The sequence below is a fragment of the Vulpes lagopus genome, chromosome 4 (assembly GCF_018345385.1).
Source record: "Vulpes lagopus strain Blue_001 chromosome 4, ASM1834538v1, whole genome shotgun sequence".
Classification (NCBI taxonomy): Eukaryota; Metazoa; Chordata; class Mammalia; order Carnivora; family Canidae; genus Vulpes; species Vulpes lagopus.
The window spans coordinates 79,326,371-79,346,032 of record NC_054827.1 but is presented as its reverse complement, the minus strand read 5'-3'; positions in this window follow the sequence as shown (position 1 = coordinate 79,346,032).

The following is a 19,662-nucleotide window of genomic DNA, read 5'->3' as shown; positions in this document are numbered from 1 at the left end:
CTGTTCCTTTCTTCTTCTCCTGTTCTCTTCCCTTGTGGTTTGATGGCTTTCTTTACCATTAATCTTGGATTCCTTAATTTTTTGTGTTTAGTTATTATACACTTTTGCTTTGTGATTACAATGAAGTTCATATATAGCATCTTATACGTAGAGCAGTCTATATCAAGTTGATGGCTGCTGAAGTTTGAACATATTCTGATAGCACTAAATTTTTATTTTCCCCCACCATGTTTTATGTACATGATGCCATACTTTATATTCTTTTATTCTGTGAATCCTTTAACTGATTTTTTTATAGATATAATTGATTTTGCTGCTTTTGTACTTTAATTTCTTTTTTTTTTAAATTTTTATTTATTTATGATAGTCACAGAGAGAGAGAGAGAGGCAGAGACACAGGCGGAGGAAGAAGCAGGCTCCATGCACTGGGATCCTGACGTGGGATTCGATCCCGGGTCTCCAGGATCGCGCCCTGGGCCAAAGGCAGGCGCCAAACCGCTGCGCCACCCAGGGATCCCTGCTTTTGTACTTTAACCTCCATACTGGTTAAAAGTGATTTATCTATATTTTGCATTTACCTATGAAATTTTTTCCTTTCATAATTTTCTTATTCATGGTCATGACCTTTCCCTATCACTCAAAGTATTCCCTTTAACATGTCTTATAAGGCTGATTTAGTGGTGAAGAACTCCTTTAAGTTTTGTTTGTCTGGGAAACTCCTTACCTTTCCTTCTGTTTTTAATGATAACCTTGTCAGGTAGAGTATTCTTGGTTGCAGGCTTTTTCCATTCAGCACTTTGAATACATCATGCCACTCCTTTCTGGATTGCAAGTTACTGCTAAAATCCAGCTGATAGCCTTACAGGGTTTTTCTTGTTTGAAACTGGACCACTTCCTTACACTGTACACAAAAATAAACTCAAAATGAACTAAAGACCTAAAGTAAGACCTGAAACTATAAAACTCCTGAAAGAAAACAGAGGCAGTAATTTTTCTGGCATTAGCCATAGCAATATTTTTCTAGAAATGTCTTCTCAAAGGACACAAAAGCAAAATTAAACAAATGGGAGTACATCAAAATAAAAAGCTTTTCTGCAGTTAAGGAACCATCAACAAACAAAAAAGGCATTCTACTGAATGGGAGAAGATATTTGTAAATGATATATCTGATAAGGGGCTAATAGCCAAAAAATATAAAGAACTTCTACAACTCAATACCAAAAAAACCCTTCAAATAATCTGATTAAAAATGGGCAGAGGACCTGAATAGACATTTTTCCAAAGAAGACATACAAATAGCCAACAGATGTATGAAAAGATGCTCAACATCATTCACCATCAGGGAAATGAAAATCAAAACCCAGTCAAATGTCACCTAACACTTGTCATAATGGCTAGAATCAAAAAGACAAGATATAACAGTGTTGGCGAGGATATGGAGAAAAAGGAACCCTTGTGCACCTCTGGTGCAAATGCAAATTGATGCAGCCACTGTGGAAAATATTATGAAGGTGCTTCAACAAACTAAAAATAGAATTACCATATAATCCATTAATTTCACTACTGGGTATTTATGCAAATAAATTGAAAATACTAATTTGAAAAGATACATGAACCTCCATGTTTATTGCAGCATTATTTACAATTGCCAAGAAATGGAAGCAACCCACGTGTATATTCATAGATGAATGGATAAAGAAGAATTCACACACAGATACATACAATAGAATATTACTAAGCCATAAAAAAGAATGAGATCTTGACATTTGCAACCACAAAGATAGACCTAGAGGGTATGATGCCAAAAGAAATATGTAAGAAAGATAAAGACCAAGATTATATGATTTTCCTCCTAAGTGAAATTTAAAGGAAAACAAATGAAGGAAAATATGAGACAAACAAAGAAAAGACTCTTAAAAAGACAGAGGACAAAGTTCCAGAAGGGAGGTAGATAGGGAGACAGGTGCAATAGATAAAGGATATTAAGAGTATGCTTGACTATTTCTCCTGTCATTAAATTTTTTTCTAAGACAAGTTTTGTTATATACTTTGTATACTGTATATCATGGGTCATGTATTTTTCTTCTTTTCCTCTATATAAAGATATCCTGATACCACTAGGTACAGCTGAAAACTCCAAAGATAGGTTACACAAAACTCAAAGTTTAGTTTACCTTTATATAATTCCCATACTACCTAACACAAATTAGTCAATATTATTTATTTTTTCATAATTCTTTTTCATTAAGATAATTGATATGTATACATAAATATTATAGTTGTTTCAGGCATACAGCATAATGATTCAATATTTGTATATATTGTTAAATAATCACCACAGTAAGTAATATCCATTACCACACTGTTATAATTTGTATTTTTACGATAGAACTTCTAGATCTTCTCTCTTGGCAACTTTTAAATATATGATACTGTATTATTAACTATAGTCACCATGCTGCAAATTACATCCTCATAACATTTATTTCTTATTACTAGAAGTTTGTACCTTTGACCACCTTCTTTTTTACGCACCTTGACCTCTTACAACCACAAATTTGTTCTCTGTATTTATGAGTTCATTTTTTTGTTGTTGTTTGTTTTGTTTAGATTCTATATATATGTGAGAGGACATGGTATGGGTCTTTCTCTCTGATTTATCTCACTTAGCATAATGCCTTCCTAGTCTATCCATGTTTTTCCAAATGGCATTAGTCTCCTTTCTAATACAGTGATGAAATAAAATTCTAAATTTTGTTCAAAGAAATAGTGTCTTTAATTATCTTTGCAAACTTCTATCAGTATTGAAAAAATTAAATGGCTCTAAGACATTTTAAGGTCAAAAGTACGAATTTTAAATAACTTTTTTAAAATAATTAACTCTTATAGCAGGGTTTTCTTTCAGTAGGACTTTGAAATTCATTTTTTTCAATAAACTACGTATTTTGTCAAAATAACTAAAAATACTGCTATAGTTAATTATACTGTAATGGTTTTCTAAATCCTTTACAGGAATTTTATGTATTTTTTTTAATTGAATGAGATTTCTATGATAGGAAGCAAAATACTGAGAAAGACCAGGGTGGGAGCCATGGATGTACACTGTTCAGGACCTACCTTAAGAGAGAGCACATATTTGGTTCCACCCAAGCATTGCTGAGACTGTATTCTAGCTGAACTTCTGTCAGTCTCTGACAGTGCACTATAGGGAAATGGTTCCAGCCTTGTTTGTCAAATGCAGCTCCACACTAATGGTTCGTTCTTGCTCTGGGGCTACACACTGGCCTGGTTAGGACTTTCCAAAAGCTACAGATTATCTGATACTCTTTTTACTCCAGCTTATTATTTATTTTCCCTCTTCTTTCATAAGTATCAAACTTGGGTCATAATCTGAAAGCCTTCCCTGCCTTCCTGCTCACTCACTCCTTCATCTTTTATAGGAATTTCTCCCAATAAATCACTTGCAGTTCTTATTCTGTCTTATATCTGCTTCTAAGGGACCCAAACTGATATATATATTTTTTAAAGATTTTTTAATTTATTTATTCATGAGAGACACAGAGAGTGAGGCAGAAACACAGGCAGAGGGAGAAGCAGGCTCCATGCAGGGAGCCTGATGCGGGATTCGATCCCTTGTCTCTAGGATCACGCCCTGGGCTGAAGGCAGATGCCAAACCACTGAGCCACCCAGGCTGCCCAAGTGATATAATATTTATGTACCTACTTAGTTGTTTATAATTACAGTAGTCTATTTGTTAAACTATATGGTCAGTGCTATTTCATCTACTGCATTTATTATTTTGCATTTAAAGACAACAGAGTACCATAAGCAAATATTAAGAAGAAATTAGTATGATCCAAAGAATAACAGAAATTAATGTTATCTCATCAAAAAAGCTCATTCCAATAGTTAATGAAAAATTCCTATCAATTGTTACAAAAAAAGTTTTAAACAGATGTTTCTTGTTTTAGAAATTAAAAACTACCAACATCAGACCACAGTATAATGAACAGGAAACATGATCCAGACCTGAGGGCTCAGCATCAAGAATTCTCTGGTCACCACCCCAGTTGCCAAAATCTGAGAAGAGACATTAGGAAATCCCATTCACTGTATTCTCAAAATACTAACAATTCCAAAGGTTTTGTGGTGAAGGAACTCCCTCTCCCTGTTGACAATGTGAGGAGGCTACAAGAACTTTGGAATAAAAAAATGAATCCTGCATGTAGCCAAATTACTACCATTATAGTGCTTTGGGAGGGTAAGAATATCTTTCAAATGCATCCCCACTGAGATAGGTTTTAAAATACTTAAAGTCCATCAGGAATAGTTTCATTTACAAATGAGAAATATAATTCATCCATTGCGTTTATTAAGAAAGAAGAGAGTTTCTACATATATTAAACTGAGATAAGAAATTAGAAGTAGCAGAAACATATGAACTCTTCACAGTAACTCTTAGTTCAAAGTGAATAAAAACCAAGAGATAATGAACAGAGATAATGCTTTAAAAATCTGTTTTCTGGGGTTCCTGGGTGGTTTAGTCAGTTCAGTGTACAACTCTTGATTTCAGTTCAGGTCATAATCTCAGGATCCTGATTTGAAGGCCCATCGTGGGATCCATGCTGGATATGGAGCCTGCTTAAAATTTTTTTTTTCTCTCTCTCTCTCTCTTCCTCTGCCCCTGCCCCCTCTCAACTTGGACACATGTGTTCTCTCTCTCTCTCTCTTTTTAAGAGGGAGGGTGGGAGGGAGGGAGGGAGGGGGGAGAGAGAGAGAGAGAGAGATCTGTTTTCAAACCAGTGGTAGCATAACAGCAAAAGCACTATTTGGAAAACAATAGGTAAGCTAGCTTCTACTTGAGATTTTTCCCTTCCCTTTTATCCAAGCCCTAATAGGCTCTTTTGATTACCTATCATGTTCAAGTTAATGTTGCTCAGATATCGATCCTTGTTTCTCACAGAAACTAAAGAGAAGCTCATGACTGAAGCATGACCTTAATCCTTCAGTTATTAAGCTATGGCCTTGTCCATATATCTCTTCTGACTGTATCACCTCCTCTAAGAATTTTCCCATAGACTGGTTTAGGAGGATCTGGGATGCACACTCTTCACTATGTCTCCATGGACCATACACAATCTCTATGGCAACAATTAGTATGTTCTAAATATTTGTTATGTATCTTCCTCTAGATGCAGTGATATCCTTAAGGAAAGGAATCTGTATTCTACTCATTGCTGCTTCCCCAGTGCCTTTTCTAGTTCCAGGATGGCACCTGATAAATATCTGTTGCAATTGGAGTCACCAAATACCCATAGTTTTTGCACTATATAGTACAGATGATGAACTCTTTCCCCCCAAAGTGTATTACCAGCAAATAACTACAGTTTATTTAAATAAGTTGTATTATAATTATATTTTAAGACTTTCTCTCCAATGCTACATTTGACCCTCTGCATTAACTTAATGATTATAAGAATAGGGACCTTGGTGGTACATCAGTGAAAGTGCCCCTGTGAGTACCTCACCACAAGTCAAATGGCAAAGTTCTGAATGTAGTGTATGAGCTCATGATCATGTGGGTGGCATGTACCTACACCAAGTAAATACAGAGTAATTTATTAAAAAAATAAATTTTCAGAAAGTTATTCTATATCTATTGTTTACCTTCCTTGTATTGTCAAGTGCACTTTTTACCTTTTTTTGCCTGAAATTTCTTGAGAGAAACAATTTATTTCAAATTAAAAGTTACATTACCTTAAAGAAGGAATCAACTTGTTTTCATATGATCAATGAAGTCCTAAATGTGGATACAGGAGCCCTCAGATACCTAGAAAAGTCACTCCCTTTTAAGTTTTGTGCTAGGGTGCTTTAAAGTTTTCAAGTTGAGAAATCATAGGAAAACTAAGTTTCTTTCTTTCTTTTTCTTTTTTTTTTTAGAGAGCGTAAGCAACACATGCAAGTGGGGAAGAGTAGTGGGGAGAGGAGTAAAGGGAGAGAAAGAATCATAAGCAGGCTCCACGCTGGGACCTGTGGCTGGATCTCACAACCCTGAGATCATGACCTGAGCTGAAATCAAGAGTCGGACACTCAACTGAATGAGCCACCCAGGCATCTCAAAGCTCTTTCTTTTCATGATTATATTAAAATTTTATAGTTGTCACAATAGAACAAAAATCCTTCCTTTAAAAATAGTTTTCAAGAAGTCAGTACCTAAAATATGATGTTCACTTTCTTGGTAGAATAATATCTTTTGGTAAATTACAAGTCCATTTCAGTAGAAATGTTTTAAATATTCAATATAATTGAATATGTTTCAATTTCTGTGTCAAATTATTGCATGGAAATAACTGTTAATAATCATCACAGTTATCATGTTTCATGTTTTCTGAGTGTATTTAATCTATAAATTATATACGTTTATACATTTTTATTTTATAATCCTTTATGACAAACCTATGAGGTAAATATTATGTCTATTTTAGAGTTGGAAAAGAGACTCAGAAATTTAAATGACTTGAACATCTGACACGTAGTTAAGTATATGAATAAATTGAGATTTGCAAATCCAAAGTGAATACCCTCAAACCCTTATCTGATCACTTGTGGTGTCATGTGGAATGTGTGGGCTATGGGCAGAGGAGTCTGAATTTGCATCAGTAAGAACTGAGCACTGAGTATGTACGTATTCAAAATACCTTTCATTGTTCAAAGACCACAGATGAAGTTTTGAAAAATAAACCCAACTTAATGCAATGTATACCTTTACTGTTAACGTATAGAATGAAATACAGATTATTGTTGATCAAAAAAACTGTGTCCATTTCCTTCTTGTTCAATAAATGTGTATCAACTACACATGTGAAACCACGTGACGATCTTAGTTGATTTGAACTGAAATATGAAAACCTTTCATGACAAAATAAAAAGGAAGACCATGCAAAACACAGATAGCAATGGAAATAGTTTTTTTTAGGAGAACAGTCACAAAAAAAGAACCCAAAAATACATAAAAGAAGGTTTATTTAAAAAAAGAAAAAAAAAAAAAAACCCTGATCAGTAATGCAAGTGATAGATGAAAATAATTAAAATGTATTACTCTTGTTGTAGGAAAAGTGTATTAAATATTAAAATTATGGGCTCTCTATAGTAAAGAAGTTCTTTTTAAATAGTTGCACACGTTTTATATATTTTTCAAATTTTAATTATTAATTTTTGAAAGCAATGTAGAATTTTGTTTCACTTTCAACCCAAACTGGAAGTGTCTTTTCTACCAAAAAAGGACCGGCTCTCAAATATTCTCCATCACTATAATTTAAGCGGAATCCAGAGATGGCTGAGCAAGTCTCAGGGGCCCCACCTATAGCATAGAGAGGAGAAAATGTGATTTCCCATCACAGAAAGTAGCAGCAAGCATTTTGTAGGGTGTTGTAGATGGGAGAAAAATCTCCTCAGCAGTATATTTGACAAAAATTATGTGCTGAAACTAACCTTTGAACAGCTGCAAAACCAGATACAGAACATGTTTTGCAAGTGGACTGTGGGCTCTGAAACAAAGCAAATCCATCACTGCTGGCCTGGGACAGAAACTGCAGGAGACACACAAAAGAGAATGAACATAACCCACATTCCTTCTATATCTTTATAACTTCCCATTTCATGATCAGAAACAAAAACACCTTGCCGGTTACAGCTGGAGAGGGGTAGTTAGACTCAGTGGGTTTGTTCTACTGTAAAAATTTATGACAGTTGTTTGATGCCCAGAGTCTTGGTGGGGTCTCCTTTACAACTGAAGGGACTCATCAGATATATGCAATAAAAGCTCGAAGAAATACATACGCCTTATTAAGTCACACATTCATTGTATGTAAAAACTCCTGCTCTTATTGTTAGTTTTAGAGACTTCATCCGAATGGGAAGAAATTGAGCTGAATGCGTTTACATAGCATGAGACACTATTTAAGGAGAGAGGAGAGGCAAACATGAAACTGAAATTTTCATAACAAAGAAAAGATAAAAGAAAATAGTTACCCTTTGTTTAGTCTCTGTTAGAGAACAAATACTCATAATTAAACTGTAACTGGAATCAAAATGTAGTTTGGGATAAACAACCTAAATGGCCTCCAAGATAAATTACAGTACTCATTTCTCTATTGTTAGTTTGTTCTCTCCAGTTTTCACCAGGAAGCAGGACTGTGGGGGTTCTGTACTTGTATGTCACCACTGAGCAGGTTCTCTTATGCCAGCAAGCTTAGCAACTTGTTTGAGTCTGGCCACTTGCTCACCATCTGGAACTACTTCATATGCTCATTACAAAAAAAAAAAAAAGGAAAGAAAGAAAGAAAAAGGAAAGGAAAAAGGATGAGTAAAAATATTTGTTCTGGGTTGTCTTTTTCTTTTACAGAACTTACTGTGTGCCTTACACAGGCATCCTTCCCAACAGGAATCACAATTTATCTGACATTGGGCTTGACTATAGAATTATTCCCTAGAAATATGTTAAGTTCTGGATTCAACATTGTTACTCTAGATTTCCAAGAGAAAAAACAGAGTTTTATTTTTTAAACATTTAATTTTCAGGCTTTTGCACCTTTTAGCTTATACTGTTCAATTTGTTATCATCCTTGTGAAGGTATGTTTGATGTGTGAGAAAAATTGACAAAGGGGGCTTTTTTTTTTTTTCCTAAAAAAGACACAGCCTACTCGGCATGTGCTTTTGCTCACGTTTTGCTATGAGTTGGGATTGGGGCATGGGAGGTGGAATGGGATGGGGAGAGGGTGTATAATGGGTTGGTAGCCTCAGAGAGACTAAGCTCCATTTTAGTCAGAACACCCCTTTCACCAAAATGTCCATACCAGCCATTTCTTAGGACAAAGAGAATGAGGAAATGGATACAAAAGACTTTTAGGTTAAAGCTGCATCTGTTTAAAATTTGTGGAAAACCATATTTAAAGTTTTAGTACTTGCTCAACATTTTGATTTGTAACTAGCATTGGATAATTTAATACAGAAAAAGCTTACAGACGATGTTGCACATAGAGCCTAAAGAAATTTCCAGGTAATATATTTTGAAAAGTATTGACCTTAATGCTTCTGGCTGATTTTATGATTGTTTCACAGAAAAGGAAAGAACTTCTCTGTTGACCTTTCTAAGGCAGGGGTTAGTAATTAAGGCACACGTGCCAAACAAGACCTGAGGACTTATTTTCATTGGTATGCATGCTAGTAGCCTTCTCTTGAGAGAATAATCACCAGCTGCGTTTTGCAACATGTGAGAATGTGTGGGTGGACTAACCACTTCCCCACGTATCTCCTGCCTAGTCTCAATATCACTGTACCCCACCTGGCTCTCTAGAAGCACAGGTGCTCCCAGGGAGGCCCATCCCTTGTTTAAGGGATGGTCAACTCCAGCTGGGTCCACAGTCTGGCGCTTGGTCCATCATCAAGGGGATTATAAAGTAAGAAAAATAAAACTAGTATTTGTTGAGCATCTTATACCTGCAGGATAGTCTTTATAATGTTCAAAGATTATAAACCTTAAAGAACTTTTCCAGATGACAAAGTCAAAACTGGTTTGGGTGATTGAAACCTATGACTTCTGACTCTAAATGCTGTTATAATTTCATTATATTTGGTTCTGTGTCTTTCCAAAGAAGATAACTATTATTCTTTAGGAGAAATCTCTTAAACTGTTACTCTCAGGAAGCAGTGCTCCAAATGTCACATATCTGTCATGAAGAAAGTGTTTTGTCATAAACTCTTTAGGAATCTGTGTGTTAAAAATCACCCCCGCTACCCCAGGACTTCTTGGAGCCTTTCGCATATTAATATGCATTGTGAATCTTCTAGACAGAGATCAGGATGCCTTTACTTCTAAAATCCATATCCTCACATAGTGCATCTGTCTCCTTAAACCAGTGTTCCACAGAACAACATGGGCAAAATGCTGTGAAATATCTAGGAAATCCAATCTTCTCAAGGGCAGAGAACAGCTTCATATACTAGGAAAATTATAAATGATATTAAAATAATCAGTTATGAAATGAAAAATATAGAATAAATAAATATCATTTATCTATATAAAGATTATTAATTGATTTTGAACTGATCTATTTGCTTGGTATTTGGATGTGACATCTTTAGATTACTGTCTTGACAATGTTCTCATGGCAAAATGTTCTCATGGCAACAAAACTCATCACAATCCCAAACAAAGAATGCATGTCTAAGCACTAAAGAAACCTTTGTGTGAATACTGCTCCACTTACTGAAAACTGTTAATTTATTATTAAAGGAGAACTTTCAGTGCCTACAATGGGCCACATATAATAGAAGATACAGAAAAAAAATTAGTAAAACCTCCAGGGCCTTATTGCCTCAAAAGGGAAACAATCTAACAACTAGTAAAACAAACTCTTTTTGGAGAAGGTGGGACTGTGTTCCCTAACTCCCCCATAGCAGCTACCTGTATCACATAGCCTGTTAAATGGCAACAGTATTATTCCAGTCTACTGTGGATTAAAATTTGTCATAAATTTCTTTTGTGGTGGAGGGCAAAAATTGTGTTTCCCACATCCAGGGCTCTTGGCCATTAACTCTCCTTACATAAATTTTAATCAGCCAGCTGTTGGTTTATAGCCTAGCCCTTTTTACACCTAGCCCCCAGAAGATACATGTGCCTCTGGGATTCAGATATAGATGGAGTCCAGTCTGTTGTACGTGGTAGCTGGCTAATGTCCCTGGCAAACACTGGGTTCCACTTCTGGTTTTGAACATCCTACTTTTCCCTCTGCTCCCTCCTGAGTAGAATCTTTTGAACCACCAGTGTTTTATTTGGTATTACACCTCCAGTTCTTCCGCTGTATCCTTTTTTTTTTTTGATACATCCACATGTATAATCTGTTTATGGCTCAGTAACCTGTAGCAACACCCAGCTTACAGACAAACCTATACACAATAACTAGGGGAAGTATTTAAAAGAAATCTGGAAAAGAAAATTTTACTGCTGTCTAGGACGTCAAGAAAATGTCAAGAGATATCTTAAGCATCTCTGAAGAATGATTATGAAATCTGCAAGGAGACATTTGAGGATGAAGATTGAGAAGAGGAAGGATATTCTAGGCTGAAGGAATCCCTTATACAAAGACATACAGTGAAAGACGTAAAAGAAAGTAATTTTATATGACTAGAGTATAGTCATATTAAGGTACAGATATAGTTGAACGTGGTGAAAAGTGTAAATAAATTCATGTACCTGAACTATCGAAAAGTATATAGGAGTAACAAGTCAGATATAGATCTTAATAACTGTACTCTGGCATTGACTTACAAGGTACACATTGGAGGTAGGTGTGCCCCAATTTGGGAAATAATGTGAACCTGAAATTGGAAGTTGAGCCAAGGCTCTACCATAAATAGAATGTGAACACTAGAAAACAGAATTTTTTCCGCTTTGTCACAACTCTAACCTCAGCACCTGGAAAAACACCTGACACATAAATTGAATGAGAGTAAAGAGGAGAGGACTCATTACTTACCTAGTTACCTGTTTATTCATTCATCTCTCCATCTAGCTATGCATCCATCCATCTGTCCATCTACCTATCAAGCACTAAACACCAGCACTGTACTAATCAGATGTATATCTATTGTCCAGTGGATTGTCCCCCTTTTTCTTAAGTACAGTTTACAGTGAATAGACCATGAGAATATAGCTCAATGAGATTTTACAAATACAACTCTGTGACTCACACCCTTTTTAAAATAAAGGACATTTTCATTTTCCCCAGAAGTTCCCTTCATGTCCTTTCCCAGTCACTTTCTCCTACAAAGTGGTGACCTCTGTTGAGACTATTTTTTTTCTATAGATTTCTTTTGCCATTTCCTGCCTTCTGTATTATCACATACATATAATGCCATTTGATGCTATGCCACAAGTCAATTGGATTTTCTCTCCGTGCTTCAAATTGGATAGTTTTTATTAACTGCTCTTAAGTGTCCAATCTGCTATTAAGCTTACGCATTTGGAATGTTTATTTCAATTTATATTATTTTCAGTTTTTAAATTTCCTTTTTTTTTTCATTGTTTATATATCCCTGTTGAAAAATATATTTCTATCTTTCCACACATTATCTTTTCATTTAAACCCATCAATATATTTATGTAATGATTTTAAAGTCACTATGTGACTAATTCCAACACCCGTGTCACATCTGGGTTCATTTCTATCCACTGTAATTCTCCTGGTTCTGTGTCATCTTTTGAAAGTCTTCTTGCATATCCTGCAATTTTTTATTGAATTTTGGGCATTATGAATAGTGTATCACTTAGTCTAAATTATGCTGCCTTTCAAAAGTGTTGAGGCTTGTTCTAGCAGGCAGTTAATTTGCTGGTAGTGCAATGTGATTTTCTTGAAGCTCAGTTTTATGCTTTATTAAAATGGTTCTAGAGTAACCCTCACTTTAGGGCTAGGCCTATTCTACTCTTAAGGAATGGCCTTTCTACGGTTTCATCTAAGTTACTGGGTTTTTCAAAGAAATGCTTCCACTCTGGCTCTTGGAACTTCAAAGTCTTCTAGCACTGAATACTCTACAATTTATATCATCTCCTAAGTCTCTCAGTACTATGGAGTTTTACCCTATGTATGCCCAGCTTCTTACTTGGCCAAAGATTGAAGGGTACCCCTATGCAAATGCCTGGGGCTTCCTTGTGCTGCTCCTTGTTTTCTAATATCCTACCTTTACAGATTCTCTTCACCTCAGCAGCCATAAATCTGGTTTCTCTTTCCTCTAACTAGAGAGACCAGCACTCTGTTTGGAGTCTAGTTTCCTATGCTGCAATTTGAGAAATGCCCCCAGGCAGAATGCTGGGGAGACCAGAAAACTAACTTGGTATGTTTACCTTCTCTCAAAGATCAAACCTGCTGTACTGTGTCTTCTGCTATCTCTAAAATCAGTTGATTTTCACTTTTTCTCTAGATTCAAAATTGCTTATGGTAGGAGAATTATTCCAATATCCAATAACCTATCATGGACAGGATGAGAAGATCTCATACATGTGGACTGGCTTCTGTAATTGGAATGATTTTGGATACCAGACGATTTTCAAGGTCACAAGGTGGCAAATGTCTTTCACTTTGTAGCATGACAACATTATCCCCAACTCCAAATCTCTATATTCTCTGAGGACCTTGTGGAGATTTACTGTACTTAAAATCTTATGAAATGTAATACCTATTCATTAGCACTGTTTTTACAAACATATTACCTTGTCTTTCTCTAATTCACAACCTTTGGTTAATCAGATGGCATTTTTTGGATCACCTTGAGCAAAGGTAGAAAAAAAGCAAATAACCAAATATGTTAACTAATGGATTCAGTCAATGCTAAAAGTGAAATTTAGGTCTTTTTCATGACCACACATCCATTGTCTTTCACTTGCAGAAAGTTGCAAGTTGCGGGGTTTCCTTGTGGACAGTCTCTATTCACCAGTTGTATTGGAGTCACACACAAATAGCTTCAGTTATGCATAACAGTGCACTCTGCCAAATGACTGCACAGCTGGAGAGTTCATGGGGGTAGCAGCTGGGTGAGGATCCTCAAAAGATGGGTGCGGATTAAAGGAGTTCTGTCTTGCTTTTGTACCCAGAAGGCTCACTATTAGTGTCTTGCAAACACAAAGAAGAGATTAGAGTTTATTGTTCATTTTCCCCTCATGGGGAAGCCATGTATGTTTATGCCCTAAAGATTGCACATTTTAAAGAAAAAGCCACTTTTGCTGTGGAATTAACCAAATTGACTATCTTCCCAGTTTGAATTCACTAGATAACTGCTAATCCCCACTTTATATTATGCTCTAAAGACAGCCAAAGGATTCTGAAGGCCTGAATTTCCAGGTTTTCTCATCTGTAATACAAATACCAGTTAAAGACATAATATCATTTTATGCTACTCTCAAAGGGCATCTAGCAAAGCTGGCTAGCATTACTGCAACATTTTAATTACTGGTGCTTACCACAATTTGCAATAATTACAGTTCATTTAGTGAGCTGGTTCTTAATTGCAGACACTGCTAAAGTAACAATTGAATAAAAAATAAAGTGTGTGTGTGTGTGTACATATATATATACATATATATATGAATGATTGAGAAAGATGTAAGCTTATAAAGAGATAAAAGAAACTAGCATATTCTACTAGATCAAATTCTAAAGCAGAGATATTAAAAGCAGTTTTCTAAACCAAAGGCCTAGAATTAAATTTAATCATCAAAACAAGTTGCTCCACCATTTATGACACCCTCTTTCTTTAGCATAATTCCTAATTCTATGCTTTTCTTGTATTAAAGAAAGCTCAATGAATGAATTCTAGTACTAATATAAGTAAACTCTCAACTAACTTCTTCTATTCATTATCAGGTGGTAAATCTGAAAGATAAAAGATAAGATAAATCCTATACAAAAAGGATTTTCATCTAAAAGTAAAAGCAGCTCAGGAAAACTCAGTGAAACTCTGTTCTTATTTTTTCTTCACTTCACTGGACACAAAATGACGATGACATTTTACCCTATATAAATGCAGGTGATAAGGGGGATCAGAATGTTTGGTGGGTAAAGAAGCAAAGGAAATGCTAAGAAAGCTAAACTGAAGTGAAAAGATTAATTAATGAGATACTTCAGTCTCTTGATACAAAATGTACATTAGATTCTAATACTTTTATCAGTCATACTTTTCTGGATGCTTGGAGAAATTTCCCTACATTCTCTGGGCTCCAGTGTTCCCCAAGACAAAAAACAATAGTGGGTTTGAGTTTTGCTTAGAGAAATATCTAAAATTTTGATGACACTGTGAGTTGATATACTTTGAGAGCACTTTGAAATAGATGGGATGCACCAGGATGCCCTCCTGTCAAATTCCTAGACTGCTGCACATCTGTGGCAGTTTGTCCCAAAGGTGGGAAGCTTTGGGGAAGGGCTGGGGGAATAGAGGCAACTGGAAGAACAGGAGAATAATTCCATCAGGTAGTTTCTTAACCATAAGGATTAACTTCTAAATTGTTGTGGAATTCTTTCATAAAACCATGTCTTCAAATGTAAAGTGAACTGGAAAAAGAAAGCAATCAAGAAGCTGGAAGAATGAGAAGACCATTTCCCCTCCACTTTCAGGGAGCTTCCTCTGAAAGCAAAAGAAAAATGCAAGCCTTAGGCTAATTTCTTGAGTATTCTCCAGGGTCAAAATACTCTCAGCTCCTATCTAGTTAACATCAAAAGTTATTGTAAACTGATCCTCATAATTTTTAAAATTTCTAAATGATAAAGGAGAGAAATTTTGGTTGATGCAACCAATAAAATTGAAAAATAAACATTTTTATCTGTTGGGCACATCTATACATTTCTTTGCTGACATGAACTTGAAGGTGGTAACTCTAAAAAATAGCAACACATATTATCATTCTCTAACACATATTATAATTCTCTAATGGACTTTTATCAAGTTGTGAGTCATTACTTTCCAGTATTCTTGAAGAGAACACTAAGTCAAAGCCACAAAATAAATATCCCTCCCTACGGGCCAGGGTTGCTGTCTTTTGAGGAGGTAGTTTTGATTAGAGCAGATAGTAATTTGAGAAGTGATGCATCTCTCAAAATCAAATGCAATTTTATTCAGATTAAAGCAACAGTGTGATCTTTGTAAGAAAAAATGACATGCTAGCTCTCAGAAAGACAAGAATGTCCTGTTTATAGTTCCAGTCTCTTAGTACTTCATAGAGCAATATGAGCAGGGCAAATTGGCCCCAGTGATAAAATGTGAGGCTATGATTAATGATACTTTAAAGCTGTGTAATCATGGGTGAGTTCTTTAAGATTCCTATTAGTTAAAATTAAATATTAATAATGCTTAACTCTTAGTTGTTTTTTTCATTTTTATTAAACAAGTTAAATGGGTTAAATGAATTTATATGTACAAAGAAATTAAAATCAGACTGTTGCTCATAGCAAATATATAATAAGTGTTAGAGACATATTACTATTATTATTATTTAGAAGATAAAAATTACCTTGGAAATTAGAGAACCTGAACTGTATCCCAGCTTCTTAGCTCACTTCTTACAAAAATCATTCCACTTCTTTGAGCTCTGGGTTTACGGACAAGAAGCTGCGTGATATGATTATGTAGGTTCTTTCTTGTTTTAATTCTTTGATGATATACGCACACTTGAGTTTTATGCAGCATTGGCTTTGAGCAAAAATTTTAATATAGGTAGTGTGATTTCAGAATCCTCACCATCTATTTTCTATAGTTTCCTGCTTTCAGAGTGACCATACCAAAGTCTGCCTGGTACTTTGTGCCATCAGAAGTTACGTAGGAGGAGTATCTAAACATGATCTGAAAGCATTTTGGGTGTATCACAGATTCATTTTGCTTACAAGAAAGTTTCCTTGGCAATGATAAGCAGGAAAGTGCTAATGTTAAATCCCACCTTATAAGTAACAGTCAGCTTTCAATATATTATGCTGTGGTAATAAATGACTCTCTAATATCAACAACTTACAACAACAATGATTTAATTTCTAATTCATGTTAACATGCCAGCTGATGCTATTTATAGTCAGTTTGAAATTAGTGAGAAGTGTTGCATCTCTGCTTTATATGCCTTCTCATTCTAGCACCCAGGATGAAGAAACTGCGTTTACATGAACCATTACATTCTCTAGGCAAAGGTTAAGAGCAAGAGAGCTGGCAAGCACATGTAAGGGTTCCTAAAGCTTCTGATCAAGGTGACTTATTTTGTGTCCACCAACATGCCACTGATTACAACAGTTTACAAGGCCAAGTCCAAAAGCAGTAAGTTGTGATATAAAACAGAAAGATGGAGTGAATAGTTCAGAGCAATAATACAGTCTGTTACAGTTTTCCAAAGACGTTTCCTAGTCCTTGGAATTGTTAAAAAGTCAAATTCTTCCAAATGTCATCAATGCAAATATTCCTTCTCCACAAAGCCTTCAATTTCTCTAGTCAGTGGTTCATTGATCAATTCATTTGTATTCCTATAGCATCTTATACATCTCTCTGATGATACATATCACAATGTTATAATTAGAAGAAATATTATGCTGGCACCATTCAACAAAAGTAGCTCTAGGGAAAGAAGTCCTAATTTGTAATGTTTGTCAATTCCTATGGTGTAAATACTCTATCAGGGCTGATTTAAAATGGCCAACGTGGTAATCATGAAGCATGGAATTGGGAAAAGATGTACAGTAACACAACATTATATAAGATTTCTACCATATAGAAATAATAGATGTAAGTAAACTTAAATGCACAGATAATAGTAAAATGTAACAAAATGATAGTGATAAGTTTTTAATATTAACTGTATTTTAATATAATTATTCTTTTTTATGTAATTTTTTTTTAGTAATGACAGAGTTTAACCAATTGGAAAATCTCTGGAATTTAAGCACTTGGCTCTTATGAGCAGATACAAGATGTCTCCAACACATTACTGAAATTTTGATGTCAATGTTTACCTTTCTGCTAAAGATTGAGTACCCTTCAGAGGTGGGCCAAGTCTTAATTATCTTTTTATTCACTACTAGCATGGTTCCCAGGATTTGGTCAAATGAACGTCAAGTAAATGAGTGGGGGGAAAAGTAAATAAACAGGCATTACAGAAAATAGTAGGAATGGATAGACACAAACTTCACTGGATTGGTTACATCTAACTGAGAGGATTATGGAAGGAATGGATAGAAACCAACTTCACTGGATTGGTAATACTTCTAACTGGGAGAATTATGGAAGCCTCAAATCCACACATAACTCCATAAGGATGAAGGGAAAAGAAAATAAAAAATCACTTAGCCAGGTGAGTAGCTTGGATATAATCACCAGAGATGTCTTTGCCCGTTAAAGATTTATTTCCCTTTCTGATAAAATGCTGAACTCCAATAACTCTTTTAATGATAATAATAGTAGTCATTTACTGCATACTATGTGCCAGGCATTAAGTCTCCTTATTTTACTCTTGTAGCAACTGTATGAGGTAAGTTACACTATAAGCCTATTTTATAGATGAATATACCAACATTTAGAGAAGCTACATCACTTGCTCAGGATTCCAAAACAGAATAAGTTAGAGCCAGAATTTTATTCTGAATCCTTCTTATTCTAGAATCTTTTTTTTTTTTTTTCTCCTGAGGAGCAGAGTTGAGGAGAGTTTTATGTTCTCATTTTACAGTGAGTAACATTTGCTGCTTTAATGAATTTCTTAGTTACAGACATGTGTATTTTATTTCTAAAGCACACAAAGGCTCCTGTTTTAACATATTCTGATATGGGGTATCTGGATGGCATAGTCAGTTGGAGTGGGACTCTTGGATTTGGGTCAGGTTGTGATCTTAGGGTTGTGATCTCAGAGTCCTGAGATTGGGCCCTATGTTGGGCTCCAGGCTCAGCACAGACTCTGCTTGGGTTTCTCTCTCCTTCCACACCACCCCCCATGTGTGTACTCTCCCTCTCTCTAAAATAAATAAATCTTTTTAAAAAGGCTCTGATACACCTCCTTTAGGCAGAACTTTTCTTTAACGGTGCCAAATTTAGCAATGAGCCCAGGTTACTATATATTACTATAGTTTACCAGTTCATCAGTTACTTTTTATTTATTATCTGCTAATATGAGCACTTTCATTCAGTAAACCAAAAAATAATCCTAATCCTTAATCATGTTGATAAGAAATAAAATCTTTGTTGCTTCCAATAAGTAGTCTTCTGAAGGCTTTTGTTTATCAATAGTTTACAATCTGGGTTTTTCAGGCTTGGTTAATAAAGCTTTCTCAAATGTTGAATTTGCTAATGTTTTTTTACAAAGATAGTAAATGAATCAGTTAATAATACTCACAATAGTTCAGGAAAATAATCTTTAGTGTAATGGCAAAAGAGTGACTTAGCTACCCACTCCTTAAGCAAGCAGACGATTGTATAATTGGATCCCAAAATAGAGCCATAGATCAGAGAGGTAAAATGTGGACACTTTTCAATAATTAGATGAAAAAATTGGCCTTACACAGAGTTTTGAAGAAATAGTTGATGAATCTGTCAAAATAGTAATTTTTCCTAAATCTTGTAAATATGACTGCCTGCTGAGTTAAGAATACAAGGCTAAAATTAGATGAAGAATATGGCCAGATCTTCCAAGTAAAGCATTTATCATACTAACAACAGAATATCTATTGTACCTTGGTTTTCACACTGCCTCACAACTGGTTTGCCTCCAATACCATGTAAAATAGTATTATACCTGTAGTGCCTAGTAAATCACCTTGCCTGAAGTAGCTATCCTATAAATATTTCTTATACTGAATGAATGAGTTGCAACTGTATGTAATTTCTGTTTTTATAAATGTCTTACATTTATATAAGATCTTATATTAAAATGAAGAACAAAATGCCATGGCTTAAACAGAATTGTAGTATGGCATACTTCACTATTATATTTATTACTATTTTATCATTTATGACATGCTCATGAAGTTTGCTCAGAAATTAACCATGGGTTTTTTATGCTGGGTAAGATACAGTAAGCACACTTTATTTTTTGTCACTGAATGCAGCTATTAATCCTGGAGATAATGCACTGAGCAGCTACCTGAGAACT